Consider the following 16561-nt stretch of genomic DNA (forward strand, 5'->3'; position numbering starts at 1 on the left):
TGACCGAGCCCGGTTAGCTCAGTCGGTAGCGCGTTGGACTTTTAATCCAACGGTCAAGGGTTTAAGTCCCTTATCGGGCGCAGTTTTTGTGACAATGCCTTCGTGACATATTATCCTTGTATGCTTGAGTTTAGGTTCATTGAACAAAGAAACACGGGTCTTGCAGCACCTCCAAGATGGTCTAGTGGTTAGGATTCCTGGCTCTCACCCAAGCGGTCCGGGTTCTATTCCCGGTCTGGGAACTCTTTTCCTACACTTTGCCTTTTGTGCACGCACAGAAAATCGTTTGCAGTCACTGTATCTGTACTCGACATGAATGCTTGTTGACCGAGCCCGGTTAGCTCAGTCGGTAGAGCGTTGGACTTTTGATCCAACGGTCAAGGGTTTAAGTCCCTTATCGCGCGCAGTTTTTGTGACAATGCCTTCGTGACATATTATCCTTGTATGCTTGAGTTTAGGTTCATTGAACAAAGAAACACGGGTCTTGCAGCACCTCCCAGATGGTCTAGTGGTTAGGATTCCTGGCTCTCACCCAGGCGGTCCGGGTTCAATTCCCGGTCTGGGAACTCGTTTCCTACACTTCGCCTTTTGTGCACGCACAGAAAATCGTTTGCAGTCACTGTATCTGTACTCGACATGAATGCTTGTTGAACGAGCCCGGTTAGCTCAATCGGTAGAGCGTTGGACTTTTAATCCAACGGTCAAGGGTTCAAGTCTCTTATCGGGCGCAGTTTTTGTGACAATGCCTTTGTGACATTTTACCCTTGCATGCTTGAGTTTAGGTTCATTGAACAAAGAAACACGGGTCTTCCAGCACCTCCCAGATGGTCTAGTGGTTAGGATTCCTGGCTCTCACCCAGGCGGCCCGGGTTCAATTCCCGGTCTGGGAACTCTTTTCCTACACTTTGCCTTTTGTGCACGCACAGAAAATCGTTTGCAGTCACTGTATCTGTACTCGACATGAACGCTTGTTGACCGAGCCCGGTTAGCTCAGTCGGTAGCGCGTTGGACTTTTAATCCAACGGTCAAGGGTTCAAGTCCCTTATCGGGCGCAGTTTTTGTGACAATGCCATCGTGACATTTTACCCTTGTATGCTTGAGTTTAGGTTCATTGAACAAAGAAACACGGGTCTTGCAGCACCTCCCAGATGGTCTAGTGGTTAGGATTCCTTGCTCTCACCCAGGCGGCCCGCGTTCAATTCCCGGTCTGGGAACTCTTTTCCTACACTTTGCCTTTTGTGCACGCACAGAAAATCGTTTGCAGTCACTGTATCTGTACTCGACATGAATGCTTGTTGACCGAGCCCGGTTAGCTCAGTCGGTAGCGCGTTGGACTTTTAATCCAACGGTCAAGGGTTCAAGTCCCTTATCGGGCGCAGTTTTTGTGACAATGCCTTTGTGACATTTTACCCTTGTATGCTTGAGTTTAGGTTCATTGAACAAAGAAACACGGATCTTCCAGCACCTCCAAGATGGTCTAGTGGTTAGGATTCCTGGCTCTCACCCAAGCGGTCCGGGTTCTATTCCCGGTCTGGGAACTCTTTTCCTACACTTTGCCTTTTGTGCACGCACAGAAAATCGTTTGCAGTCACTGTATCTGTACTCGACATGAATGCTTGTTGACCGAGCCCGGTTAGCTCAGTCGGTAGAGCGTTGGACTTTTGATCCAACGGTCAAGGGTTCAAGTCCCTTATCGGGCGCAGTTTTTGTGACAATGCCTTCGTGACATTTTACCCTTGTATGCTTGAGTTTAGGTTCGTTGAACAAAGAAACACGGGTCTTCCAGCACCTCCAAGATGGTCTAGTGGTTAGGATTCCTGGCTCTCACCCAAGCGGTCCGGGTTCTATTCCCGGTCTGGGAACTCTTTTCCTACACTTTGCCTTTTGTGCACGCACAGAAAATCGTTTGCAGTCACTGTATCTGTACTCGACATGAATGCTTGTTGACCGAGCCCGGTTAGCTCAGTCGGTAGAGCGTTGGACTTTTGATCCAACGGTCAAGGGTTCAAGTCCCTTATCGGGCGCAGTTTTTGTGACAATGCCTTCGTGACATTTTACCCTTGTATGCTTGAGTTTAGGTTCGTTGAACAAACAAACACGGGTCTTGCAGCACCTCCCAGATGGTTTAGTGGTTAGGATTCCTGGCTCTCTCCCAGGCGGCCCTCGTTCAATTCCCGGTCTGGGAACTCTTTTCCTACACTTTGCCTTTTGTAATGCACAGAAAATCGTTTGCAGTCACTGTATCTGTACTCGACATGAACGCTTGTTGACCGAGCCCGGTTAGCTCAGTCGGTAGAGCCTTGGACTTTTAATCCAACGGTCAAGGGTTCAAGTCCCTTATCGGGCGCAGTTTTTGTGACAATGCCGTCGTGACATTTTGCCCTTGCATGCTTGAGTTTAGGTTCATTGAACAAAGAAACACGGGTCTTCCAGCACCTCCCAGATGGTCTAGTGGTTAGGATTCCTGGCTCTCACCCAGGCGGCCCGGGTTCAATTCCCGGTCTGGGAACTCTTTTCCTACACTTTGCCTTTTGTGCACGCACAGAAAATCGTTTGCAGTCACTGTATCTGTACTCGACATGAACGCTTGTTGACCGAGCCCGGTTAGCTCAGTCGGTAGCGCGTTGGACTTTTAATCCAACGGTCAAGGGTTCAAGTCCCTTATCGGGCGCAGTTTTTGTGACAATGCCATCGTGACATTTTACCCTTGTATGCTTGAGTTTAGGTTCATTGAACAAAGAAACACGGGTCTTCCAGCACCTCCCAGATGGTCTAGTGGTTAGGATTCCTGGCTCTCACCCAGGCGGCCCGGGTTCAATTCCCGGTCTGGGAACTCTTTTCCTACACTTTGCCTTTTGTGCACGCACAGAAAATCGTTTGCAGTCACTGTATCTGTACTCGACATGAATGTTTGTTGACCGAGCCCGGTTAGCTCAGTCGGTAGCGCGTTGGACTTTTAATCCAACGGTCAAGGGTTTAAGTCCCTTATCGGGCGCAGTTTTTGTGACAATGCCTTCGTGACATATTATCCTTGTATGCTTGAGTTTAGGTTCATTGAACAAAGAAACACGGGTCTTCCAGCACCTCCCAGATGGTCTAGTTGTTAGGATTCCTGGCTCTCACCCAGGCGGTCCGGGTTCTATTCCCGGTCTGGGAACTCGTTTCCTACACTTCGCCTTTTGTGCACGCACAGAAAATCGTTTGCAGTCACTGTATCTGTACTCGACATGAATGCTTGTTGACCGAGCCCGGTTAGCTCAATCGGTAGAGCGTTGGACTTTTAATCCAACGGTCAAGGGTTCAAGTCCCTTATGGGGCGCAGTTTTTGTGACAATGCCTTCGTGACATTTTACTCTTGTATGCTTGAGTTTAGGTTCATTGAACAAAGAAACACGGATCTTCCAGCACCTCCCAGATGGTCTAGAGGTTAGGATTCCTGGCTCTCACCCAGGCGGCCCGGGTTCTCTTTTCCTACACTTTGCCTTTTGTGCACGCACAGAAAATCGTTTGCAGTCACTGTATCTGTACTCGACATGAATGCTTGTTGACCGAGCCCGGTTAGCTCAGTCGGTAGAGCGTTGGACTTTTAATCCAACGGTCAAGGGTTCAAGTCCGTTATCGGGCGCAGTTTTTGTGACAATGCCATCGTGACATTTTACCCTTGTATGCTTGAGTTTAGGTTCGTTGAACAAAGAAACACGGGTCTTGCAGCACCTCCCAGATGGTTTAGTGGTTAGGATTCCTGGCTCTCACCCAGGCGGCCCGCGTTCAATTCCCGGTCTGGGAACTCTTTTCCTACACTTTGCCTTTTGTGCACGCACAGAAAATCGTTTGCAGTCACTGTATCTGTACTCGACATGAACGCTTGTTGACCGAGCCCGGTTAGCTCAGTCGGTAGAGCGTTGGACTTTTAATCCAACGGTCAAGGGTTCAAGTCCCTTATCGGGCGCAGTTTTTGTGACAATGCCGTCGTGACATTTTACTCTTGCATGCTTGAGTTTAGGTTCATTGAACAAAGAAACACGGGTCTTCCAGCACCTCCCAGATGGTCTAGTGGTTAGGATTCCTTGCTCTCACCCAGGCGGCCCGGGTTCAATTCCCGGTCTGGGAACTCTTTTCCTACACTTTGCCTTTTGTGCACGCACAGAAAATCGTTTGCAGTCACTGTATCTGTACTCGACATGAATGCTTGTTGACCGAGCCCGGTTAGCTCAGTCGGTAGCGCGTTGGACTTTTAATCCAACGCTCAAGGGTTCAAGTCCCTTATCGGGCGCAGTTTTTGTGACAATGCCATCGTGACATTTTACCCTTGTATGCTTGAGTTTAGGTTCATTGAACAAAGAAACACGGGTCTTCCAGCACCTCCCAGATGGTCTAGTGGTTAGGATTCCTGCCTCTCACCCAGGCGGCCCGGGTTCAATTCCCGGTCGGGGAACTCTTTTCCTACACTTTGCCTTTTGTGCACGCACAGAAAATCGTTTGCAGTCACTGTATCTGTACTCGACATGAATGCTTGTTGACCGAGCCCGGTTAGCTCAGTCGGTAGCGCGTTGGACTTTTAATCCAACGGTCAAGGGTTCAAGTCCCTTATCGGGCGCAGTTTTTGTGACAATGCCTTTGTGACAGTTTACCCTTGTATGGTTGAGTTTAGGTTCGTTGAACAAAGAAACACGGCTCTTCCAGCACCTCCCAGATGGTCTAGTGGTTAGGATTCCTGGCTCTCACCCAGGCGGCCCGGGTTCAATTCCCGGTCTGGGAACTCTTTTCCTACACTTTGCCTTTTGTGCACGCACAGAAAATCGTTTGCAGTCACTGTATCTGTACTCGACATGAATGCTTGTTGAACGTGCCCGGTTAGCTCAATCGGTAGAGCGTTGGACTTTTAATCCAACGGTCAAGGGTTTAAGTCCCTTATCGGGCGCAGTTTTTGTGACAATGCCTTTGTGACAGTTTACCCTTGTATGGTTGAGTTTAGGTTCGTTGAACAAAGAAACACGGGTCTTCCAGCACCTCCCAGATGGTCTAGTGGTTAGGATTCCTGGCTCTCACCCAGGCGGCCCGGGTTCAATTCCCGGTCTGGGAACTCTTTTCCTACACTTTGCCTTTTGTGCACGCACAGAAAATCGTTTGCAGTCACTGTATCTGTACTCGACATGAATGCTTGTTGAACGTGCCCGGTTAGCTCAATCGGTAGAGCGTTGGACTTTTAATCCAACGGTCAAGGGTTTAAGTCCCTTATCGGGCGCAGTTTTTGTGACAATGCCTTCGTGACATATTATCCTTGTATGCTTGAGTTTAGGTTCATTGAACAAAGAAACACGGGTCTTCCAGCACCTCCCAGATGGTCTAGTGGTTAGGATTCCTGGCTCTCACCCAGGCGGTCCGGGTTCAATTCCCGGTCTGGGAACTCGTTTCCTACACTTCGCCTTTTGTGCACGCACAGAAAATCGTTTGCAGTCACTGTATCTGTACTCGACATGAATGCTTGCTGAACGAGCCCGGTTAGCTCAATCGGTAGAGCGTTGGACTTTTAATCCAACGGTCAAGGGTTCAAGTCCCTTATCGGGCGCAGTTTTTGTGACAATGCCATCGTGACATTTTACCCTTGTATGCTTGAGTTTAGGTTCATTGAACAAAGAAACACGGGTCTTCCAGCACCTCCCAGATGGTCTAGTGGTTAGGATTCCTGGCTCTCACCCAGGCGGCCCGGGTTCAATTCCCGGTCTGGGAACTCTTTTCCTACACTTTGCCTTTTGTGCACGCACAGAAAATCGTTTGCAGTCACTGTATCTGTACTCGACATGAATGCTTGTTGAACGTGCCCGGTTAGCTCAATCGGTAGAGCGTTGGACTTTTAATCCAACGGTCAAGGGTTCAAGTCCCTTATCGGGCGCAGTTTTTGTGACAATGCCTTCGTGACATATTATCCTTGTATGCTTGAGTTTAGGTTCATTGAACAAAGAAACACGGGTCTTGCAGCACCTCCCAGATGGTCTAGTGGTTAGGATTCCTGGCTCTCACCCAGGCGGTCCGGGTTCAATTCCCGGTCTGGGAACTCGTTTCCTACACTTCGCCTTTTGTGCACGCACAGAAAATCGTTTGCAGTCACTGTATCTGTACTCGAAATGAATGCTTATTGAACGAGCCCGGTTAGCTCAATCGGTAGAGCGTTGGACTTTTAATCCAACGGTCAAGGGTTCAAGTCTCTTATCGGGCGCAGTTTTTGTGACAATGCCTTTGTGACATTTTACCCTTGCATGCTTGAGTTTAGGTTCATTGAACAAAGAAACACGGGTCTTCCAGCACCTCCCAGATGGTCTAGTGGTTAGGATTCCTGGCTCTCACCCAGGCGGCCCGGGTTCAATTCCCGGTCTGGGAACTCTTTTCCTACACTTTGCCTTTTGTGCACGCACAGAAAATCGTTTGCAGTCACTGTATCTGTACTCGACATGAACGCTTGTTGACCGAGCCCGGTTAGCTCAGTCGGTAGCGCGTTGGACTTTTAATCCAACGGTCAAGGGTTCAAGTCCCTTATCGGGCGCAGTTTTTGTGACAATGCCATCGTGACATTTTACCCTTGTATGCTTGAGTTTAGGTTCATTGAACAAAGAAACACGGGTCTTGCAGCACCTCCCAGATGGTCTAGTGGTTAGGATTCCTGGCTCTCACCCAGGCGGCCCGGGTTCAATTCCCGGTCTGGGAACTCTTTTCCTACACTTTGCCTTTTGTGCACGCACAGAAAATCGTTTGCAGTCACTGTATCTGTACTCGACATGAATGCTTGTTGAACGTGCCCGGTTAGCTCAATCGGTAGAGCGTTGGACTTTTAATCCAACGGTCAAGGGTTTAAGTCCCTTATCGGGCGCAGTTTTTGTGACAATGCCTTCGTGACATATTATCCTTGTATGCTTGAGTTTAGGTTCATTGAACAAAGAAACACGGGTCTTCCAGCACCTCCCAGATGGTCTAGTGGTTAGGATTCCTGGCTCTCACCCAGGCGGTCCGGGTTCAATTCCCGGTCTGGGAACTCGTTTCCTACACTTCGCCTTTTGTGCACGCACAGAAAATCGTTTGCAGTCACTGTATCTGTACTCGACATGAATGCTTGCTGAACGAGCCCGGTTAGCTCAATCGGTAGAGCGTTGGACTTTTAATCCAACGGTCAAGGGTTCAAGTCCCTTATCGGGCGCAGTTTTTGTGACAATGCCATCGTGACATTTTACCCTTGTATGCTTGAGTTTAGGTTCATTGAACAAAGAAACACGGGTCTTCCAGCACCTCCCAGATGGTCTAGTGGTTAGGATTCCTGGCTCTCACCCAGGCGGCCCGGGTTCAATTCCCGGTCTGGGAACTCTTTTCCTACACTTTGCCTTTTGTGCACGCACAGAAAATCGTTTGCAGTCACTGTATCTGTACTCGACATGAATGCTTGTTGAACGTGCCCGGTTAGCTCAATCGGTAGAGCGTTGGACTTTTAATCCAACGGTCAAGGGTTTAAGTCCTTTATCGCGCGCAGTTTTTGTGACAATGCCTTCGTGACATATTATCCTTGTATGCTTGAGTTTAGGTTCATTGAACAAAGAAACATGGGTCTTGCAGCACCTCCCAGATGGTCTAGTGGTTAGGATTCCTGGCTCTCACCCAGGCGGTCCGGGTTCAATTCCCGGTCTGGGAACTCGTTTCCTACACTTCGCCTTTTGTGCACGCACAGAAAATCGTTTGCAGTCACTGTATCTGTACTCGAAATGAATGCTTGTTGAACGAGCCCGGTTAGCTCAATCGGTAGAGCGTTGGACTTTTAATCCAACGGTCAAGGGTTCAAGTCTCTTATCGGGCGCAGTTTTTGTGACAATGCCTTTGTGACATTTTACCCTTGCATGCTTGAGTTTAGGTTCATTGAACAAAGAAACACGGGTCTTCCAGCACCTCCCAGATGGTCTAGTGGTTAGGATTCCTGGCTCTCACCCAGGCGGCCCGGGTTCAATTCCCGGTCTGGGAACTCTTTTCCTACACTTTGCCTTTTGTGCACAAACAGAAAATCGTTTGCAGTCACTGTATCTGTACTCGACATGAACGCTTGTTGACCGAGCCCGGTTAGCTCAGTCGGTAGCGCGTTGGACTTTTAATCCAACGGTCAAGGGTTCAAGTCCCTTATCGGGCGCAGTTTTTGTGACAATGCCATCGTGACATTTTACCCTTGTATGCTTGAGTTTAGGTTCATTGAACAAAGAAACACGGGTCTTGCAGCACCTCCCAGATGGTCTAGTGGTTAGGATTCCTTGCTCTCACCCAGGCGGCCCGCGTTCAATTCCCGGTCTGGGAACTCTTTTCCTACACTTTGCCTTTTGTGCACGCACAGAAAATCGTTTGCAGTCACTGTATCTGTACTCGACATGAATGCTTGTTGACCGAGCCCGGTTAGCTCAGTCGGTAGCGCGTTGGACTTTTAATCCAACGGTCAAGGGTTCAAGTCCCTTATCGGGCGCAGTTTTTGTGACAATGCCTTTGTGACATTTTACCCTTGTATGCTTGAGTTTAGGTTCATTGAACAAAGAAACACGGATCTTCCAGCACCTCCCAGATGGTCTAGTGGTTAGGATTCCTGGCTCTCACCCAAGCGGTCCGGGTTCTATTCCCGGTCTGGGAACTCTTTTCCTACACTTTGCCTTTTGTGCACGCACAGAAAATCGTTTGCAGTCACTGTATCTGTACTCGACATGAATGCTTGTTGACCGAGCCCGGTTAGCTCAGTCGGTAGAGCGTTGGACTTTTGATCCAACGGTCAAGGGTTCAAGTCCCTTATCGGGCGCAGTTTTTGTGACAATGCCTTCGTGACATTTTACCCTTGTATGCTTGAGTTTAGGTTCATTGAACAAAGAAAAACGGGTCTTCCAGCACCTCCCAGATGGTTTAGTGGTTAGGATTCCTGGTTCTCACCCAGGCGACCCGGGTTCAATTCCCGGTCTGGCAACTCTTTTCCTACACTTTGCCTTTTGTGCACGCACAGAAAATCGTTTGCAGTCACTGTATCTGTACTCGACATGAATGCTTGTTGAGCGAGCCCGGTTAGCTCAGTCGGTAGAGCGTTGGACTTTTAATCCAACGGTCAAGGGTTCAAGTCCCTTATCGGGCGCAGTTTTTGTGACAATGCCTTTGTGACATTTTACCCTTGCATGCTTGAGTTTAGGTTCATTGAACAAAGAAACACGGGTCTTGCAGCACCTCCCAGATGGTCTAGTGGTTAGGATTCCTGGCTCTCACCCAGGCGGCCCGTGTTCAATTCCCGGTCTGGGAACTCTTTTCCTACACTTTGCCTTTTGTGCACAAACAGAAAATCGTTTGCAGTCACTGTATCTGTACTCGACATGAATGCTTGTTGACCGAGCCCGGTTAGCTCAGTCGGTAGAGCGTTGGACTTTTAATCCAACGGTCAAGGGTTCAAGTCCCTTATCGGGCGCAGTTTTTGTGACAATGCCTTCGTGACATTTTATCCTTGTATGCTTGAGTTGAGGTTCATTGAACAAAGAAACACGGGTCTTCCAGCACCTCCCAGATGGTCTAGTGGTTAGGATTCCTGGCACTCACCCAGGCGGCCGGGGTTCTATTCCCTGTCTGGGAACTCTTTTCCTACACTTTGCCTTTGGTGCACGCGCAGATAATCGTTTGCAGTCACTGTATCTGTACTCGACATGAATGCTTGTTGACCGAGCCCGGTTAGCTCAGTCGGTAGAGCGTTGGACTTTTAATCCAACGGTCAAGGGTTCAAGTCCCTTATCGGGCGCAGTTTTTGTGACAATGCCTTTGTGACATTTTACCCTTGTATGCTTGAGTTTAGGTTCATTGAACAAAGAAACACGGGTTTTCCAGCACTTCCCAGATGGTCTAGTGCAGGGGTGCACAACCTGCGGCCGTACGGCCGCATGCGGCGGAGTTGACGATTTTGTGCGGCCGTGATCATGTTTATTAAAATATATGTACTGGCGGCCGTGAAGTAAAAACAACTCTTTTGCCAAATATTTTGACTTTGAAACTGCTCTAATTAGATTTTGTAAGACTGTAAAGAATATTACCAGCGTGGTAACCCTGTACATTACGCTTTATATACGCCTATTGTGTGCAAACAATGCAAATAAACAGTCACCTCTTGTGTCACATTATAGATTGTGACGTCATAAATAGCTCAGACGGGTCATCAGACTGTTTAGCTCAATCTGTGGATCATGTTTTAAAAATTATCCGGCCTTTTTGGACGCCATTAGATGGTTTTTGTATGTGGGACAAGCCCTATTTTCACATATTCAATTTAAAAACAAAACAAGCAGGTAATTGGCGGCCGTGGGTGAAATAAGGATCCGCAATGCGGCCGTCTTAGTAAAAAGGTTGTGCACACCTGGTCTAGTGGTTAGGATTCCTGGCTTTCACCCAGGCGGCCCGGGTTCAATTCCCGGTCTGGGAACTCTTTTCCTGCACTTTGCCTTTTGTGCACGCACAGAAAATCGTTTGCAGTCACTGTATCTGTACTCGACATGAATGCTTGTTGACCGAGCCCGGTTAGCTCAGTCGGTAGAGCGTTGGACTTTTAATCCAACGGTCAAGGGTTCAAGTCCCTTATCGGGCGCAGTTTTTGTGACAATGCCTTCGTGACATTTTACCCTTGTATGCTTGAGTTTAGGTTCATTGAACAAAGAAACACGGGTCTTCCAGCACCTCCCAGATGGTCTAGTGGTTAGGATTCCTGGCTCTCACCCAGGCGGCCCGGGTTCAATTCCCGGTCTGGGAACTCTTTTCCTGCACTTTGCCTTTTGTGCACGCACAGAAAATCGTTTGCAGTCACTGTATCTGTACTCGACATGAATGCTTGTTGAACGTGCCCGGTTAGCTCAATCGGTAGAGCGTTGGACTTTTAATCCAACGGTCAAGGGTTTAAGTCCCTTATCGCGCGCAGTTTTTGTGACAATGCCTTCGTGACATATTATCCTTGTATGCTTGAGTTTAGGTTCATTGAACAAAGAAACACGGGTCTTGCAGCACCTCCCAGATGGTCTAGTGGTTAGGATTCCTGGCTCTCACCCAGGCGGTCCGGGTTCAATTCCCGGTCTGGGAACTCGTTTCCTACACTTCGCCTTTTGTGCACGCACAGAAAATCGTTTGCAGTCACTGTATCTGTACTCGAAATGAATGCTTGTTGAACGAGCCCGGTTAGCTCAATCGGTAGCGCGTTGGACTTTTAATCCAACGGTCAAGGGTTCAAGTCTCTTATCGGGCGCAGTTTTTGTGACAATGCCTTTGTGACATTTTACCCTTGCATGCTTGAGTTTAGGTTCATTGAACAAAGAAACACGGGTCTTCCAGCACCTCCCAGATGGTCTAGTGGTTAGGATTCCTGGCTCTCACCCAGGCGGCCCGGGTTCAATTCCCGGTCTGGGAACTCTTTTCCTACACTTTGCCTTTTGTGCACGCACAGAAAATCGTTTGCAGTCACTGTATCTGTACTCGACATGAACGCTTGTTGACCGAGCCCGGTTAGCTCAGTCGGTAGCGCGTTGGACTTTTAATCCAACGGTCAAGGGTTCAAGTCCCTTATCGGGCGCAGTTTTTGTGACAATGCCATCGTGACATTTTACCCTTGTATGCTTGAGTTTAGGTTCATTGAACAAAGAAACACGGGTCTTGCAGCACCTCCCAGATGGTCTAGTGGTTAGGATTCCTTGCTCTCACCCAGGCGGCCCGCGTTCAATTCCCGGTCTGGGAACTCTTTTCCTACACTTTGCCTTTTGTGCACGCACAGAAAATCGTTTGCAGTCACTGTATCTGTACTCGACATGAATGCTTGTTGACCGAGCCCGGTTAGCTCAGTCGGTAGCGCGTTGGACTTTTAATCCAACGGTCAAGGGTTCAAGTCCCTTATCGGGCGCAGTTTTTGTGACAATGCCTTTGTGACATTTTACCCTTGTATGCTTGAGTTTAGGTTCATTGAACAAAGAAACACGGATCTTCCAGCACCTCCCAGATGGTCTAGTGGTTAGGATTCCTGGCTCTCACCCAAGCGGTCCGGGTTCTATTCCCGGTCTGGGAACTCTTTTCCTACACTTTGCCTTTTGTGCACGCACAGAAAATCGTTTGCAGTCACTGTATCTGTACTCGACATGAATGCTTGTTGACCGAGCCCGGTTAGCTCAGTCGGTAGAGCGTTGGACTTTTGATCCAACGGTCAAGGGTTCAAGTCCCTTATCGGGCGCAGTTTTTGTGACAATGCCTTCGTGACATTTTACCCTTGTATGCTTGAGTTTAGGTTCATTGAACAAAGAAAAACGGGTCTTCCAGCACCTCCCAGATGGTTTAGTGGTTAGGATTCCTGGTTCTCACCCAGGCGACCCGGGTTCAATTCCCGGTCTGGCAACTCTTTTCCTACACTTTGCCTTTTGTGCACGCACAGAAAATCGTTTGCAGTCACTGTATCTGTACTCGACATGAATGCTTGTTGACCGAGCCCGGTTAGCTCAGTCGGTAGAGCGTTGGACTTTTAATCCAACGGTCAAGGGTTCAAGTCCCTTATCGGGCGCAGTTTTTGTGACAATGCCTTTGTGACATTTTACCCTTGCATGCTTGAGTTTAGGTTCATTGAACAAAGAAACACGGGTCTTGCAGCACCTCCCAGATGGTCTAGTGGTTAGGATTCCTGGCTCTCACCCAGGCGGCCCGTGTTCAATTCCCGGTCTGGGAACTCTTTTCCTACACTTTGCCTTTTGTGCACGCACAGAAAATCGTTTGCAGTCACTGTATCTGTACTCGACATGAATGCTTGTTGACCGAGCCCGGTTAGCTCAGTCGGTAGAGCGTTGGACTTTTAATCCAACGGTCAAGGGTTCAAGTCCCTTATCGGGCGCAGTTTTTGTGACAATGCCTTCGTGACATTTTACCCTTGTATGCTTGAGTTTAGGTTCATTGAACAAAGAAACACGGGTCTTCCAGCACCTCCCAGATGGTCTAGTGGTTAGGATTCCTGGCTCTCACCCAGGCGGCCCGGGTTCAATTCCCGGTCTGGGAACTCTTTTCCTGCACTTTGCCTTTTGTGCACGCACAGAAAATCGTTTGCAGTCACTGTATCTGTACTCGACATGAATGCTTGTTGAACGTGCCCGGTTAGCTCAATCGGTAGAGCGTTGGACTTTTAATCCAACGGTCAAGGGTTTAAGTCCCTTATCGCGCGCAGTTTTTGTGACAATGCCTTCGTGACATATTATCCTTGTATGCTTGAGTTTAGGTTCATTGAACAAAGAAACACGGGTCTTGCAGCACCTCCCAGATGGTCTAGTGGTTAGGATTCCTGGCTCTCACCCAGGCGGTCCGGGTTCAATTCCCGGTCTGGGAACTCGTTTCCTACACTTCGCCTTTTGTGCACGCACAGAAAATCGTTTGCAGTCACTGTATCTGTACTCGAAATGAATGCTTGTTGAACGAGCCCGGTTAGCTCAATCGGTAGCGCGTTGGACTTTTAATCCAACGGTCAAGGGTTCAAGTCTCTTATCGGGCGCAGTTTTTGTGACAATGCCTTTGTGACATTTTACCCTTGCATGCTTGAGTTTAGGTTCATTGAACAAAGAAACACGGGTCTTCCAGCACCTCCCAGATGGTCTAGTGGTTAGGATTCCTGGCTCTCACCCAGGCGGCCCGGGTTCAATTCCCGGTCTGGGAACTCTTTTCCTACACTTTGCCTTTTGTGCACGCACAGAAAATCGTTTGCAGTCACTGTATCTGTACTCGACATGAACGCTTGTTGACCGAGCCCGGTTAGCTCAGTCGGTAGCGCGTTGGACTTTTAATCCAACGGTCAAGGGTTCAAGTCCCTTATCGGGCGCAGTTTTTGTGACAATGCCATCGTGACATTTTACCCTTGTATGCTTGAGTTTAGGTTCATTGAACAAAGAAACACGGGTCTTGCAGCACCTCCCAGATGGTCTAGTGGTTAGGATTCCTTGCTCTCACCCAGGCGGCCCGCGTTCAATTCCCGGTCTGGGAACTCTTTTCCTACACTTTGCCTTTTGTGCACGCACAGAAAATCGTTTGCAGTCACTGTATCTGTACTCGACATGAATGCTTGTTGACCGAGCCCGGTTAGCTCAGTCGGTAGCGCGTTGGACTTTTAATCCAACGGTCAAGGGTTCAAGTCCCTTATCGGGCGCAGTTTTTGTGACAATGCCTTTGTGACATTTTACCCTTGTATGCTTGAGTTTAGGTTCATTGAACAAAGAAACACGGATCTTCCAGCACCTCCCAGATGGTCTAGTGGTTAGGATTCCTGGCTCTCACCCAAGCGGTCCGGGTTCTATTCCCGGTCTGGGAACTCTTTTCCTACACTTTGCCTTTTGTGCACGCACAGAAAATCGTTTGCAGTCACTGTATCTGTACTCGACATGAATGCTTGTTGACCGAGCCCGGTTAGCTCAGTCGGTAGAGCGTTGGACTTTTGATCCAACGGTCAAGGGTTCAAGTCCCTTATCGGGCGCAGTTTTTGTGACAATGCCTTCGTGACATTTTACCCTTGTATGCTTGAGTTTAGGTTCATTGAACAAAGAAAAACGGGTCTTCCAGCACCTCCCAGATGGTTTAGTGGTTAGGATTCCTGGTTCTCACCCAGGCGACCCGGGTTCAATTCCCGGTCTGGCAACTCTTTTCCTACACTTTGCCTTTTGTGCACGCACAGAAAATCGTTTGCAGTCACTGTATCTGTACTCGACATGAATGCTTGTTGACCGAGCCCGGTTAGCTCAGTCGGTAGAGCGTTGGACTTTTAATCCAACGGTCAAGGGTTCAAGTCCCTTATCGGGCGCAGTTTTTGTGACAATGCCTTTGTGACATTTTACCCTTGCATGCTTGAGTTTAGGTTCATTGAACAAAGAAACACGGGTCTTGCAGCACCTCCCAGATGGTCTAGTGGTTAGGATTCCTGGCTCTCACCCAGGCGGCCCGGGTTCAATTCCCGGTCTGGGAACTCTTTTCCTACACTTTGCCTTTTGTGCACGCACAGAAAATCGTTTGCAGTCACTGTATCTGTACTCGACATGAATGCTTGTTGACCGAGCCCGGTTAGCTCAGTCGGTAGAGCGTTGGACTTTTAATCCAACGGTCAAGGGTTCAAGTCCCTTATCGGGCGCAGTTTTTGTGACAATGCCTTCGTGACATTTTATCCTTGTATGCTTGAGTTGAGGTTCATTGAACAAAGAAACACGGGTCTTCCAGCACCTCCCAGATGGTCTAGTGGTTAGGATTCCTGGCACTCACCCAGGCGGCCGGGGTTCTATTCCCTGTCTGGGAACTCTTTTCCTACACTTTGCCTTTGGTGCACGCGCAGATAATCGTTTGCAGTCACTGTATCTGTACTCGACATGAATGCTTGTTGACCGAGCCCGGTTAGCTCAGTCGGTAGAGCGTTGGACTTTTAATCCAACGGTCAAGGGTTCAAGTCCCTTATCGGGCGCAGTTTTTGTGACAATGCCTTTGTGACATTTTACCCTTGTATGCTTGAGTTTAGGTTCATTGAACAAAGAAACACGGGTTTTCCAGCACTTCCCAGATGGTCTAGTGCAGGGGTGCACAACCTGCGGCCGTACGGCCGCATGCGGCGGAGTTGACGATTTTGTGCGGCCGTGATCATGTTTATTAAAATATATGTACTGGCGGCCGTGACGTAAAAACAACTCTTTTGCCAAATATTTTGACTTTGAAACTGCTCTAATTAGATTTTGTAAGACTGTAAAGAATATTACCAGCGTGGTAACCCTGTACATTACGCTTTATATACGCCTATTGTGTGCAAACAATGCAAATAAACAGTCACCTCTTGTGTCACATTATAGATTGTGACGTCATAAATAGCTCAGACGGGTCATCAGACTGTTTAGCTCAATCTGTGGATCATGTTTTAAAAATTATCCGGCCTTTTTGGACGCCATTAGATGGTTTTTGTATGTGGGACAAGCCCTATTTTCACATATTCAATTTAAAAACAAAACAAGCAGGTAATTGGCGGCCGTGGGTGAAATAAGGATCCGCAATGCGGCCGTCTTAGTAAAAAGGTTGTGCACACCTGGTCTAGTGGTTAGGATTCCTGGCTTTCACCCAGGCGGCCCGGGTTCAATTCCCGGTCTGGGAACTCTTTTCCTGCACTTTGCCTTTTGTGCACGCACAGAAAATCGTTTGCAGTCACTGTATCTGTACTCGACATGAATGCTTGTTGACCGAGCCCGGTTAGCTCAGTCGGTAGAGCGTTGGACTTTTAATCCAACGGTCAAGGGTTCAAGTCCCTTATCGGGCGCAGTTTTTGTGACAATGCCTTCGTGACATTTTACCCTTGTATGCTTGAGTTTAGGTTCATTGAACAAAGAAACACGGGTCTTCCAGCACCTCCCAGATGGTCTAGTGGTTAGGATTCCTGGCTCTCACCCAGGCGGCCCGGGATCAATTCCCGGTCTGGGAACTCTTTTCCTGCACTTTGCCTTTTGTGCACGCACAGAAAATCGTTTGCAGTCACTGTATCTGTACTCGACATGAATGCTTGTTG

General features: G+C 48.5%; 89 non-coding genes across 89 annotated transcripts; all 89 read left to right on the forward strand.

Annotated features, from left to right (window-relative positions):
• The first annotated feature begins 7 nt into the window (after positions 1 to 7).
• Trnak-uuu (transfer RNA lysine (anticodon UUU)) lies at positions 8 to 80 on the forward strand. Its single transcript has one exon. It is a non-coding gene; the product is annotated as a tRNA-Lys (tRNA).
• A 251-nt stretch (positions 81 to 331) lies between these two features.
• On the forward strand, positions 332 to 404 carry Trnak-uuu (transfer RNA lysine (anticodon UUU)). Its single transcript has one exon. It is a non-coding gene; the product is annotated as a tRNA-Lys (tRNA).
• Positions 405 to 494: 90 nt separating this feature from the next.
• Positions 495 to 566, forward strand: Trnae-cuc (transfer RNA glutamic acid (anticodon CUC)). The gene has a single exon. It is a non-coding gene; the product is annotated as a tRNA-Glu (tRNA).
• An 89-nt stretch (positions 567 to 655) lies between these two features.
• Positions 656 to 728, forward strand: Trnak-uuu (transfer RNA lysine (anticodon UUU)). Its single transcript has one exon. It is a non-coding gene; the product is annotated as a tRNA-Lys (tRNA).
• A 90-nt stretch (positions 729 to 818) lies between these two features.
• On the forward strand, positions 819 to 890 carry Trnae-cuc (transfer RNA glutamic acid (anticodon CUC)). The gene has a single exon. It is a non-coding gene; the product is annotated as a tRNA-Glu (tRNA).
• An 89-nt stretch (positions 891 to 979) lies between these two features.
• On the forward strand, positions 980 to 1052 carry Trnak-uuu (transfer RNA lysine (anticodon UUU)). The gene has a single exon. It is a non-coding gene; the product is annotated as a tRNA-Lys (tRNA).
• A 90-nt stretch (positions 1053 to 1142) lies between these two features.
• On the forward strand, positions 1143 to 1214 carry Trnae-cuc (transfer RNA glutamic acid (anticodon CUC)). Its single transcript has one exon. It is a non-coding gene; the product is annotated as a tRNA-Glu (tRNA).
• Positions 1215 to 1303: 89 nt separating this feature from the next.
• On the forward strand, positions 1304 to 1376 carry Trnak-uuu (transfer RNA lysine (anticodon UUU)). Its single transcript has one exon. It is a non-coding gene; the product is annotated as a tRNA-Lys (tRNA).
• Positions 1377 to 1627: 251 nt separating this feature from the next.
• Trnak-uuu (transfer RNA lysine (anticodon UUU)) lies at positions 1628 to 1700 on the forward strand. Its single transcript has one exon. It is a non-coding gene; the product is annotated as a tRNA-Lys (tRNA).
• A 251-nt stretch (positions 1701 to 1951) lies between these two features.
• Trnak-uuu (transfer RNA lysine (anticodon UUU)) lies at positions 1952 to 2024 on the forward strand. The gene has a single exon. It is a non-coding gene; the product is annotated as a tRNA-Lys (tRNA).
• A 250-nt stretch (positions 2025 to 2274) lies between these two features.
• Trnak-uuu (transfer RNA lysine (anticodon UUU)) lies at positions 2275 to 2347 on the forward strand. Its single transcript has one exon. It is a non-coding gene; the product is annotated as a tRNA-Lys (tRNA).
• A 90-nt stretch (positions 2348 to 2437) lies between these two features.
• Positions 2438 to 2509, forward strand: Trnae-cuc (transfer RNA glutamic acid (anticodon CUC)). The gene has a single exon. It is a non-coding gene; the product is annotated as a tRNA-Glu (tRNA).
• An 89-nt stretch (positions 2510 to 2598) lies between these two features.
• On the forward strand, positions 2599 to 2671 carry Trnak-uuu (transfer RNA lysine (anticodon UUU)). Its single transcript has one exon. It is a non-coding gene; the product is annotated as a tRNA-Lys (tRNA).
• Positions 2672 to 2761: 90 nt separating this feature from the next.
• Positions 2762 to 2833, forward strand: Trnae-cuc (transfer RNA glutamic acid (anticodon CUC)). The gene has a single exon. It is a non-coding gene; the product is annotated as a tRNA-Glu (tRNA).
• An 89-nt stretch (positions 2834 to 2922) lies between these two features.
• Trnak-uuu (transfer RNA lysine (anticodon UUU)) lies at positions 2923 to 2995 on the forward strand. The gene has a single exon. It is a non-coding gene; the product is annotated as a tRNA-Lys (tRNA).
• A 90-nt stretch (positions 2996 to 3085) lies between these two features.
• On the forward strand, positions 3086 to 3157 carry Trnae-cuc (transfer RNA glutamic acid (anticodon CUC)). Its single transcript has one exon. It is a non-coding gene; the product is annotated as a tRNA-Glu (tRNA).
• An 89-nt stretch (positions 3158 to 3246) lies between these two features.
• On the forward strand, positions 3247 to 3319 carry Trnak-uuu (transfer RNA lysine (anticodon UUU)). The gene has a single exon. It is a non-coding gene; the product is annotated as a tRNA-Lys (tRNA).
• Positions 3320 to 3552: 233 nt separating this feature from the next.
• Positions 3553 to 3625, forward strand: Trnak-uuu (transfer RNA lysine (anticodon UUU)). Its single transcript has one exon. It is a non-coding gene; the product is annotated as a tRNA-Lys (tRNA).
• Positions 3626 to 3715: 90 nt separating this feature from the next.
• Trnae-cuc (transfer RNA glutamic acid (anticodon CUC)) lies at positions 3716 to 3787 on the forward strand. The gene has a single exon. It is a non-coding gene; the product is annotated as a tRNA-Glu (tRNA).
• An 89-nt stretch (positions 3788 to 3876) lies between these two features.
• Trnak-uuu (transfer RNA lysine (anticodon UUU)) lies at positions 3877 to 3949 on the forward strand. Its single transcript has one exon. It is a non-coding gene; the product is annotated as a tRNA-Lys (tRNA).
• Positions 3950 to 4039: 90 nt separating this feature from the next.
• Positions 4040 to 4111, forward strand: Trnae-cuc (transfer RNA glutamic acid (anticodon CUC)). Its single transcript has one exon. It is a non-coding gene; the product is annotated as a tRNA-Glu (tRNA).
• An 89-nt stretch (positions 4112 to 4200) lies between these two features.
• Trnak-uuu (transfer RNA lysine (anticodon UUU)) lies at positions 4201 to 4273 on the forward strand. Its single transcript has one exon. It is a non-coding gene; the product is annotated as a tRNA-Lys (tRNA).
• A 90-nt stretch (positions 4274 to 4363) lies between these two features.
• Trnae-cuc (transfer RNA glutamic acid (anticodon CUC)) lies at positions 4364 to 4435 on the forward strand. Its single transcript has one exon. It is a non-coding gene; the product is annotated as a tRNA-Glu (tRNA).
• An 89-nt stretch (positions 4436 to 4524) lies between these two features.
• On the forward strand, positions 4525 to 4597 carry Trnak-uuu (transfer RNA lysine (anticodon UUU)). Its single transcript has one exon. It is a non-coding gene; the product is annotated as a tRNA-Lys (tRNA).
• Positions 4598 to 4687: 90 nt separating this feature from the next.
• Trnae-cuc (transfer RNA glutamic acid (anticodon CUC)) lies at positions 4688 to 4759 on the forward strand. The gene has a single exon. It is a non-coding gene; the product is annotated as a tRNA-Glu (tRNA).
• An 89-nt stretch (positions 4760 to 4848) lies between these two features.
• On the forward strand, positions 4849 to 4921 carry Trnak-uuu (transfer RNA lysine (anticodon UUU)). Its single transcript has one exon. It is a non-coding gene; the product is annotated as a tRNA-Lys (tRNA).
• Positions 4922 to 5011: 90 nt separating this feature from the next.
• Trnae-cuc (transfer RNA glutamic acid (anticodon CUC)) lies at positions 5012 to 5083 on the forward strand. The gene has a single exon. It is a non-coding gene; the product is annotated as a tRNA-Glu (tRNA).
• Positions 5084 to 5172: 89 nt separating this feature from the next.
• Positions 5173 to 5245, forward strand: Trnak-uuu (transfer RNA lysine (anticodon UUU)). The gene has a single exon. It is a non-coding gene; the product is annotated as a tRNA-Lys (tRNA).
• A 90-nt stretch (positions 5246 to 5335) lies between these two features.
• Trnae-cuc (transfer RNA glutamic acid (anticodon CUC)) lies at positions 5336 to 5407 on the forward strand. Its single transcript has one exon. It is a non-coding gene; the product is annotated as a tRNA-Glu (tRNA).
• An 89-nt stretch (positions 5408 to 5496) lies between these two features.
• Trnak-uuu (transfer RNA lysine (anticodon UUU)) lies at positions 5497 to 5569 on the forward strand. Its single transcript has one exon. It is a non-coding gene; the product is annotated as a tRNA-Lys (tRNA).
• A 90-nt stretch (positions 5570 to 5659) lies between these two features.
• Positions 5660 to 5731, forward strand: Trnae-cuc (transfer RNA glutamic acid (anticodon CUC)). The gene has a single exon. It is a non-coding gene; the product is annotated as a tRNA-Glu (tRNA).
• Positions 5732 to 5820: 89 nt separating this feature from the next.
• On the forward strand, positions 5821 to 5893 carry Trnak-uuu (transfer RNA lysine (anticodon UUU)). The gene has a single exon. It is a non-coding gene; the product is annotated as a tRNA-Lys (tRNA).
• A 90-nt stretch (positions 5894 to 5983) lies between these two features.
• On the forward strand, positions 5984 to 6055 carry Trnae-cuc (transfer RNA glutamic acid (anticodon CUC)). The gene has a single exon. It is a non-coding gene; the product is annotated as a tRNA-Glu (tRNA).
• An 89-nt stretch (positions 6056 to 6144) lies between these two features.
• On the forward strand, positions 6145 to 6217 carry Trnak-uuu (transfer RNA lysine (anticodon UUU)). Its single transcript has one exon. It is a non-coding gene; the product is annotated as a tRNA-Lys (tRNA).
• Positions 6218 to 6307: 90 nt separating this feature from the next.
• Positions 6308 to 6379, forward strand: Trnae-cuc (transfer RNA glutamic acid (anticodon CUC)). The gene has a single exon. It is a non-coding gene; the product is annotated as a tRNA-Glu (tRNA).
• An 89-nt stretch (positions 6380 to 6468) lies between these two features.
• Positions 6469 to 6541, forward strand: Trnak-uuu (transfer RNA lysine (anticodon UUU)). Its single transcript has one exon. It is a non-coding gene; the product is annotated as a tRNA-Lys (tRNA).
• Positions 6542 to 6631: 90 nt separating this feature from the next.
• Trnae-cuc (transfer RNA glutamic acid (anticodon CUC)) lies at positions 6632 to 6703 on the forward strand. Its single transcript has one exon. It is a non-coding gene; the product is annotated as a tRNA-Glu (tRNA).
• Positions 6704 to 6792: 89 nt separating this feature from the next.
• Trnak-uuu (transfer RNA lysine (anticodon UUU)) lies at positions 6793 to 6865 on the forward strand. The gene has a single exon. It is a non-coding gene; the product is annotated as a tRNA-Lys (tRNA).
• Positions 6866 to 6955: 90 nt separating this feature from the next.
• On the forward strand, positions 6956 to 7027 carry Trnae-cuc (transfer RNA glutamic acid (anticodon CUC)). The gene has a single exon. It is a non-coding gene; the product is annotated as a tRNA-Glu (tRNA).
• Positions 7028 to 7116: 89 nt separating this feature from the next.
• Trnak-uuu (transfer RNA lysine (anticodon UUU)) lies at positions 7117 to 7189 on the forward strand. The gene has a single exon. It is a non-coding gene; the product is annotated as a tRNA-Lys (tRNA).
• Positions 7190 to 7279: 90 nt separating this feature from the next.
• Positions 7280 to 7351, forward strand: Trnae-cuc (transfer RNA glutamic acid (anticodon CUC)). Its single transcript has one exon. It is a non-coding gene; the product is annotated as a tRNA-Glu (tRNA).
• An 89-nt stretch (positions 7352 to 7440) lies between these two features.
• On the forward strand, positions 7441 to 7513 carry Trnak-uuu (transfer RNA lysine (anticodon UUU)). The gene has a single exon. It is a non-coding gene; the product is annotated as a tRNA-Lys (tRNA).
• A 90-nt stretch (positions 7514 to 7603) lies between these two features.
• Positions 7604 to 7675, forward strand: Trnae-cuc (transfer RNA glutamic acid (anticodon CUC)). Its single transcript has one exon. It is a non-coding gene; the product is annotated as a tRNA-Glu (tRNA).
• Positions 7676 to 7764: 89 nt separating this feature from the next.
• Trnak-uuu (transfer RNA lysine (anticodon UUU)) lies at positions 7765 to 7837 on the forward strand. The gene has a single exon. It is a non-coding gene; the product is annotated as a tRNA-Lys (tRNA).
• Positions 7838 to 7927: 90 nt separating this feature from the next.
• On the forward strand, positions 7928 to 7999 carry Trnae-cuc (transfer RNA glutamic acid (anticodon CUC)). Its single transcript has one exon. It is a non-coding gene; the product is annotated as a tRNA-Glu (tRNA).
• Positions 8000 to 8088: 89 nt separating this feature from the next.
• Trnak-uuu (transfer RNA lysine (anticodon UUU)) lies at positions 8089 to 8161 on the forward strand. Its single transcript has one exon. It is a non-coding gene; the product is annotated as a tRNA-Lys (tRNA).
• Positions 8162 to 8251: 90 nt separating this feature from the next.
• Trnae-cuc (transfer RNA glutamic acid (anticodon CUC)) lies at positions 8252 to 8323 on the forward strand. The gene has a single exon. It is a non-coding gene; the product is annotated as a tRNA-Glu (tRNA).
• An 89-nt stretch (positions 8324 to 8412) lies between these two features.
• Trnak-uuu (transfer RNA lysine (anticodon UUU)) lies at positions 8413 to 8485 on the forward strand. Its single transcript has one exon. It is a non-coding gene; the product is annotated as a tRNA-Lys (tRNA).
• Positions 8486 to 8575: 90 nt separating this feature from the next.
• Trnae-cuc (transfer RNA glutamic acid (anticodon CUC)) lies at positions 8576 to 8647 on the forward strand. Its single transcript has one exon. It is a non-coding gene; the product is annotated as a tRNA-Glu (tRNA).
• Positions 8648 to 8736: 89 nt separating this feature from the next.
• Trnak-uuu (transfer RNA lysine (anticodon UUU)) lies at positions 8737 to 8809 on the forward strand. The gene has a single exon. It is a non-coding gene; the product is annotated as a tRNA-Lys (tRNA).
• Positions 8810 to 8899: 90 nt separating this feature from the next.
• On the forward strand, positions 8900 to 8971 carry Trnae-cuc (transfer RNA glutamic acid (anticodon CUC)). The gene has a single exon. It is a non-coding gene; the product is annotated as a tRNA-Glu (tRNA).
• An 89-nt stretch (positions 8972 to 9060) lies between these two features.
• Positions 9061 to 9133, forward strand: Trnak-uuu (transfer RNA lysine (anticodon UUU)). The gene has a single exon. It is a non-coding gene; the product is annotated as a tRNA-Lys (tRNA).
• A 90-nt stretch (positions 9134 to 9223) lies between these two features.
• On the forward strand, positions 9224 to 9295 carry Trnae-cuc (transfer RNA glutamic acid (anticodon CUC)). Its single transcript has one exon. It is a non-coding gene; the product is annotated as a tRNA-Glu (tRNA).
• An 89-nt stretch (positions 9296 to 9384) lies between these two features.
• Positions 9385 to 9457, forward strand: Trnak-uuu (transfer RNA lysine (anticodon UUU)). The gene has a single exon. It is a non-coding gene; the product is annotated as a tRNA-Lys (tRNA).
• Positions 9458 to 9547: 90 nt separating this feature from the next.
• Positions 9548 to 9619, forward strand: Trnae-cuc (transfer RNA glutamic acid (anticodon CUC)). Its single transcript has one exon. It is a non-coding gene; the product is annotated as a tRNA-Glu (tRNA).
• Positions 9620 to 9708: 89 nt separating this feature from the next.
• On the forward strand, positions 9709 to 9781 carry Trnak-uuu (transfer RNA lysine (anticodon UUU)). Its single transcript has one exon. It is a non-coding gene; the product is annotated as a tRNA-Lys (tRNA).
• Positions 9782 to 10545: 764 nt separating this feature from the next.
• On the forward strand, positions 10546 to 10618 carry Trnak-uuu (transfer RNA lysine (anticodon UUU)). Its single transcript has one exon. It is a non-coding gene; the product is annotated as a tRNA-Lys (tRNA).
• A 90-nt stretch (positions 10619 to 10708) lies between these two features.
• Trnae-cuc (transfer RNA glutamic acid (anticodon CUC)) lies at positions 10709 to 10780 on the forward strand. Its single transcript has one exon. It is a non-coding gene; the product is annotated as a tRNA-Glu (tRNA).
• Positions 10781 to 10869: 89 nt separating this feature from the next.
• On the forward strand, positions 10870 to 10942 carry Trnak-uuu (transfer RNA lysine (anticodon UUU)). Its single transcript has one exon. It is a non-coding gene; the product is annotated as a tRNA-Lys (tRNA).
• Positions 10943 to 11032: 90 nt separating this feature from the next.
• On the forward strand, positions 11033 to 11104 carry Trnae-cuc (transfer RNA glutamic acid (anticodon CUC)). Its single transcript has one exon. It is a non-coding gene; the product is annotated as a tRNA-Glu (tRNA).
• Positions 11105 to 11193: 89 nt separating this feature from the next.
• On the forward strand, positions 11194 to 11266 carry Trnak-uuu (transfer RNA lysine (anticodon UUU)). Its single transcript has one exon. It is a non-coding gene; the product is annotated as a tRNA-Lys (tRNA).
• Positions 11267 to 11356: 90 nt separating this feature from the next.
• Positions 11357 to 11428, forward strand: Trnae-cuc (transfer RNA glutamic acid (anticodon CUC)). The gene has a single exon. It is a non-coding gene; the product is annotated as a tRNA-Glu (tRNA).
• An 89-nt stretch (positions 11429 to 11517) lies between these two features.
• Trnak-uuu (transfer RNA lysine (anticodon UUU)) lies at positions 11518 to 11590 on the forward strand. The gene has a single exon. It is a non-coding gene; the product is annotated as a tRNA-Lys (tRNA).
• Positions 11591 to 11680: 90 nt separating this feature from the next.
• Trnae-cuc (transfer RNA glutamic acid (anticodon CUC)) lies at positions 11681 to 11752 on the forward strand. The gene has a single exon. It is a non-coding gene; the product is annotated as a tRNA-Glu (tRNA).
• Positions 11753 to 11841: 89 nt separating this feature from the next.
• Positions 11842 to 11914, forward strand: Trnak-uuu (transfer RNA lysine (anticodon UUU)). The gene has a single exon. It is a non-coding gene; the product is annotated as a tRNA-Lys (tRNA).
• Positions 11915 to 12004: 90 nt separating this feature from the next.
• On the forward strand, positions 12005 to 12076 carry Trnae-cuc (transfer RNA glutamic acid (anticodon CUC)). Its single transcript has one exon. It is a non-coding gene; the product is annotated as a tRNA-Glu (tRNA).
• Positions 12077 to 12165: 89 nt separating this feature from the next.
• Trnak-uuu (transfer RNA lysine (anticodon UUU)) lies at positions 12166 to 12238 on the forward strand. The gene has a single exon. It is a non-coding gene; the product is annotated as a tRNA-Lys (tRNA).
• Positions 12239 to 12328: 90 nt separating this feature from the next.
• Positions 12329 to 12400, forward strand: Trnae-cuc (transfer RNA glutamic acid (anticodon CUC)). The gene has a single exon. It is a non-coding gene; the product is annotated as a tRNA-Glu (tRNA).
• An 89-nt stretch (positions 12401 to 12489) lies between these two features.
• Trnak-uuu (transfer RNA lysine (anticodon UUU)) lies at positions 12490 to 12562 on the forward strand. Its single transcript has one exon. It is a non-coding gene; the product is annotated as a tRNA-Lys (tRNA).
• Positions 12563 to 12652: 90 nt separating this feature from the next.
• Trnae-cuc (transfer RNA glutamic acid (anticodon CUC)) lies at positions 12653 to 12724 on the forward strand. The gene has a single exon. It is a non-coding gene; the product is annotated as a tRNA-Glu (tRNA).
• An 89-nt stretch (positions 12725 to 12813) lies between these two features.
• Positions 12814 to 12886, forward strand: Trnak-uuu (transfer RNA lysine (anticodon UUU)). Its single transcript has one exon. It is a non-coding gene; the product is annotated as a tRNA-Lys (tRNA).
• A 90-nt stretch (positions 12887 to 12976) lies between these two features.
• On the forward strand, positions 12977 to 13048 carry Trnae-cuc (transfer RNA glutamic acid (anticodon CUC)). The gene has a single exon. It is a non-coding gene; the product is annotated as a tRNA-Glu (tRNA).
• An 89-nt stretch (positions 13049 to 13137) lies between these two features.
• Positions 13138 to 13210, forward strand: Trnak-uuu (transfer RNA lysine (anticodon UUU)). Its single transcript has one exon. It is a non-coding gene; the product is annotated as a tRNA-Lys (tRNA).
• Positions 13211 to 13300: 90 nt separating this feature from the next.
• Trnae-cuc (transfer RNA glutamic acid (anticodon CUC)) lies at positions 13301 to 13372 on the forward strand. The gene has a single exon. It is a non-coding gene; the product is annotated as a tRNA-Glu (tRNA).
• Positions 13373 to 13461: 89 nt separating this feature from the next.
• On the forward strand, positions 13462 to 13534 carry Trnak-uuu (transfer RNA lysine (anticodon UUU)). Its single transcript has one exon. It is a non-coding gene; the product is annotated as a tRNA-Lys (tRNA).
• Positions 13535 to 13624: 90 nt separating this feature from the next.
• On the forward strand, positions 13625 to 13696 carry Trnae-cuc (transfer RNA glutamic acid (anticodon CUC)). Its single transcript has one exon. It is a non-coding gene; the product is annotated as a tRNA-Glu (tRNA).
• An 89-nt stretch (positions 13697 to 13785) lies between these two features.
• Positions 13786 to 13858, forward strand: Trnak-uuu (transfer RNA lysine (anticodon UUU)). The gene has a single exon. It is a non-coding gene; the product is annotated as a tRNA-Lys (tRNA).
• Positions 13859 to 13948: 90 nt separating this feature from the next.
• Trnae-cuc (transfer RNA glutamic acid (anticodon CUC)) lies at positions 13949 to 14020 on the forward strand. Its single transcript has one exon. It is a non-coding gene; the product is annotated as a tRNA-Glu (tRNA).
• An 89-nt stretch (positions 14021 to 14109) lies between these two features.
• On the forward strand, positions 14110 to 14182 carry Trnak-uuu (transfer RNA lysine (anticodon UUU)). The gene has a single exon. It is a non-coding gene; the product is annotated as a tRNA-Lys (tRNA).
• Positions 14183 to 14272: 90 nt separating this feature from the next.
• Trnae-cuc (transfer RNA glutamic acid (anticodon CUC)) lies at positions 14273 to 14344 on the forward strand. Its single transcript has one exon. It is a non-coding gene; the product is annotated as a tRNA-Glu (tRNA).
• Positions 14345 to 14433: 89 nt separating this feature from the next.
• Positions 14434 to 14506, forward strand: Trnak-uuu (transfer RNA lysine (anticodon UUU)). Its single transcript has one exon. It is a non-coding gene; the product is annotated as a tRNA-Lys (tRNA).
• A 90-nt stretch (positions 14507 to 14596) lies between these two features.
• Positions 14597 to 14668, forward strand: Trnae-cuc (transfer RNA glutamic acid (anticodon CUC)). The gene has a single exon. It is a non-coding gene; the product is annotated as a tRNA-Glu (tRNA).
• Positions 14669 to 14757: 89 nt separating this feature from the next.
• Trnak-uuu (transfer RNA lysine (anticodon UUU)) lies at positions 14758 to 14830 on the forward strand. The gene has a single exon. It is a non-coding gene; the product is annotated as a tRNA-Lys (tRNA).
• A 90-nt stretch (positions 14831 to 14920) lies between these two features.
• Positions 14921 to 14992, forward strand: Trnae-cuc (transfer RNA glutamic acid (anticodon CUC)). Its single transcript has one exon. It is a non-coding gene; the product is annotated as a tRNA-Glu (tRNA).
• An 89-nt stretch (positions 14993 to 15081) lies between these two features.
• Trnak-uuu (transfer RNA lysine (anticodon UUU)) lies at positions 15082 to 15154 on the forward strand. The gene has a single exon. It is a non-coding gene; the product is annotated as a tRNA-Lys (tRNA).
• A 90-nt stretch (positions 15155 to 15244) lies between these two features.
• On the forward strand, positions 15245 to 15316 carry Trnae-cuc (transfer RNA glutamic acid (anticodon CUC)). Its single transcript has one exon. It is a non-coding gene; the product is annotated as a tRNA-Glu (tRNA).
• Positions 15317 to 15405: 89 nt separating this feature from the next.
• On the forward strand, positions 15406 to 15478 carry Trnak-uuu (transfer RNA lysine (anticodon UUU)). Its single transcript has one exon. It is a non-coding gene; the product is annotated as a tRNA-Lys (tRNA).
• Positions 15479 to 16242: 764 nt separating this feature from the next.
• Positions 16243 to 16315, forward strand: Trnak-uuu (transfer RNA lysine (anticodon UUU)). The gene has a single exon. It is a non-coding gene; the product is annotated as a tRNA-Lys (tRNA).
• Positions 16316 to 16405: 90 nt separating this feature from the next.
• Trnae-cuc (transfer RNA glutamic acid (anticodon CUC)) lies at positions 16406 to 16477 on the forward strand. The gene has a single exon. It is a non-coding gene; the product is annotated as a tRNA-Glu (tRNA).
• Positions 16478 to 16561: the final 84 nt, after the last annotated feature.

Source organism: Phallusia mammillata, chromosome 1, assembly GCF_965637545.1.
Source record: "Phallusia mammillata chromosome 1, kaPhaMamm4.hap1.1, whole genome shotgun sequence".
Taxonomy (NCBI): Eukaryota; Metazoa; Chordata; class Ascidiacea; order Phlebobranchia; family Ascidiidae; genus Phallusia; species Phallusia mammillata.